A 3,158-nucleotide genomic window follows, 5' to 3' on the forward strand; every position below is an offset into this window, starting at 1 on the left:
TGGGTCCAAGTCTTGGTTCTGACACTCACTGGCTGTGTGACCTCTGGCAAGATACTTAACATCTCTGTGTATCAGTTTCGTATTTGCAGAATAGCACTAATAATAATAGGCAGTAGTTCATAGGGCTTCTTTGAGAATTAAGTAATTAAAGACTCAGAAAAAGCCTAGGGTATGGGAAAGCCCTCAGCAGATGACAGGAGGAATGACCTCATGCCCTGGCATGTGGCCAGCAAGGAAGGGTGGCAGTGGGAGGGCTCTTTATAGCAAAGGGTCGCTGTGGTGGGCCTCAGTGGGGATGGGCAGGGCAGATGCTTGACCATTCCAGTGCTGCACGGCCACAGGGAAGGTCATACTCATCAATTCTCTTCAGATGACATCGTGGATCTGTCCTCGAAGCAGTCCTGGTCTGATTTTATGTTTCCAACATCCTGAGGCCCCTTCCTCCAGGACAAATCTGAACTGTTGCCTCTCGGGACTTACGCCAACAACTCATTAGAAAGGAAGCTGGATTTGGCCAACTGAAGTGGGCTTTGTGTCCCGACTTTGGAACCCATTTTCTGGGTGACTCTGGCTAGATCATTCCCCCACCTGGACCTCTGTTTCCACATCTGAAATGTGATGTTGGATGCCCGAGGCCCATGAACACATTTTACAGGCTTACAGGGCGGTAGAACAAGGGAGGAAGCACCATTCTATCAGTTTACTATTGCTGCTGCCAGGAATGGCCACACAGCAGGCTTTTTAATTTATTCTTGTTTATTTATTTATTGTTATAATTTTTGAGACAGAATTTCGCTTTCTTGCCCCCAGTAGAGTGCTGCGTGGCATCATAGCTCACAGCACACTTAAACTCTTGGGCTCAAGTCATCCTCCTGTGTCAGCCTCCTGAGTAGCTGGGACTATAGGCATCCACCACAACGCCTGACTGTTTGTTTAGAGATGGGGTCCTGCTCTTGCTTAGGCTGGTCTTGAACTCCTGAGCCCAAGCAATTCACCTGCCTTGGCTACCCAGAGGGCTAGGATTACAGGCATGAGCCTCTGCAACCGGCCACAGCAGGTTTTTTAAGAGATGTGGCATCATTACCCAGGCTGGCTTCAAATTCCTGGGCTCAAGTGATTCTCCCACCTCAGCCTTGTGAGTGGATCAGCAACTTTAAAACAATGTAAATTTATGATATTTCCCAGGTCAGACGTCAGAGCCCAGTCTCATGGGACTAACGTCAGGGCGCTGGCAGCGCCGTGCTCCTTACCTGAGGCTTTGGGATAGAATCTGCTCTAAGCTCTCTTGGGTTTGCAGGATGAGGTTCCTGCTTCCTTGCTGGCTGTCACCTGGGGCTGCCCTTAGCTCCTTCGGGCTCCCAGCTCTCTCTGTCCTCATGCACTGGCTTCTCTTCCATCTCAGAGCCAGCAACAGCAGGCAAAGCTGTCAAATCCTCCTCACCTTTGGAATCTCCTGCTTCTTCTCTCTTCTCACCTCCTTTGCTGAATCTCTTGCTTTAAAGAGCTCATGTGATTAGATTGGACTCACTCAGGTGATCCAAAATAATCTCCTTATTTTAAAGTGTGTAACCTGCATTCCATTTGTGAAGTCCTTTTTGCCCTCCCTGGCCTCCTAGAGTGCTCGGTTTGCAGGCCTCTCAGAGTGTTAGGATTGCCTGCGTGAGCCACAAGCCTGGCCCCAGGGATGTTTTCCTAAGGACCTTGAGCACCCTTATCACACAGACTCTGAGGGAGAGGAGGAGTCTAACTTCGGCATGGCTCCAAGTTGTAAAACCATCACCTATCGTAAAGATATGGGTTTATGTTTCCTTTGGATAATTAACTAACAGATGGCCACTTTAATTGCCAGGTACATTCAGGATGAATTACATGACAAATGGTGCTGTCTAATCATCCCACTTGAGGACTAGTCATTGTCTGAGAACACGCGTGCACTAAGTTGTACCCGCCTGCCTATGTGAGAGGGAGACATTTCCTCCCGCCTGTGCATCTTTCATGAATCTGTGATCCATACTGCAGTCTGCCTCCATGCTTATTCAGTAATACAACTGTTTTCTTTTTGGCTCAGTGCCTGTAGCTCAGCAGCTAGGGTGCCAGTCACATACACTGGAGCTGGTGGGTTCAAATCCAGCCTGGGCCTGCCAAACAGCAATGACAACTACAACCAAAAAATAGCCGGGCACTCTGGCAGACGCCTATAGTCTCAGTTATGTGGGAGGCCAAGGCAAGAAAATCACTAGAGCCCAAAAGTTTGAAGTTGCTGTGAGCTGTGATGCTACAGCCCTCTACTAAGGGTGACAAAATGAGACTCTATTTCAAAAAACAAAACAAAACAAAACAAAACTGTTTTCTTTCTCTTCTAACTTTTGTGGAAAGGTTTTCTGGATTAACAGGTTTTAATTTTGTCCCCAGTACTTTCAAATGTCCTCCTCCTGAAGGTTGGTTAGATAACGCTTGGCACCTCCACACACTGGAGGACAGGACAAAGGACAAAGAATGAGAAGGCTCCTCCATTCTTATTGTTGAATAAAAAATGCAAGATGCACAATAATTTACTACTTTTATCTGAGAAATAGACTCTATTTGTATTTGCTCATAGTTGCATAATCTCTGGAAGGGTAAACAAGGATTCAATAAAAATGCATGTGGCAAAGTGTATGTATGCATTTCTTTTTTTGTTTGTTTGGTAAGCAGACCTAGGGCGGGTTTAAACCTGCCACTCCTGGAGCTCAGGGCCAGCACTCTACCCACTGAGATATGGGCATCCAGCCTGCATGCATGTTTTAAGAGAAACTGCAGGCCGGGCACGGTGGCTCAAGCCTGTAATCCTAGCACCCTGGGAGGCCAAGGTGGATGGATTGCTTGAGCTCACAAATTTGAGACCTGCCTGGGCAAAAAGTGAGACCCCCATCTCTACTAAAAATAGAAAACTGAGTCAAGAGGATTGCTTGAGCCCAAGAGTTGGCGGTTGCTGTGAGATATGATGCCACAGCACTCTACCAGGGGTGACAAAGTGAAACTCTGTCTCCAAAAAAGAAAGAAAGAAAGACCACCAATGAAGGAGAGGAGAGGGATGAAGGTTTTTCTTTGTACACCAGTTTATATTTTCTGAGTTTTGAGATGTAGGACTCTTCTTCTTCTTTTTTTTTTTTTTTTTT

Source organism: Otolemur garnettii, unplaced genomic scaffold, assembly GCF_000181295.1.
Source record: "Otolemur garnettii isolate 467f Iridium unplaced genomic scaffold, OtoGar3 scaffold00251, whole genome shotgun sequence".
Taxonomy (NCBI): domain Eukaryota; kingdom Metazoa; phylum Chordata; class Mammalia; order Primates; family Galagidae; genus Otolemur; species Otolemur garnettii.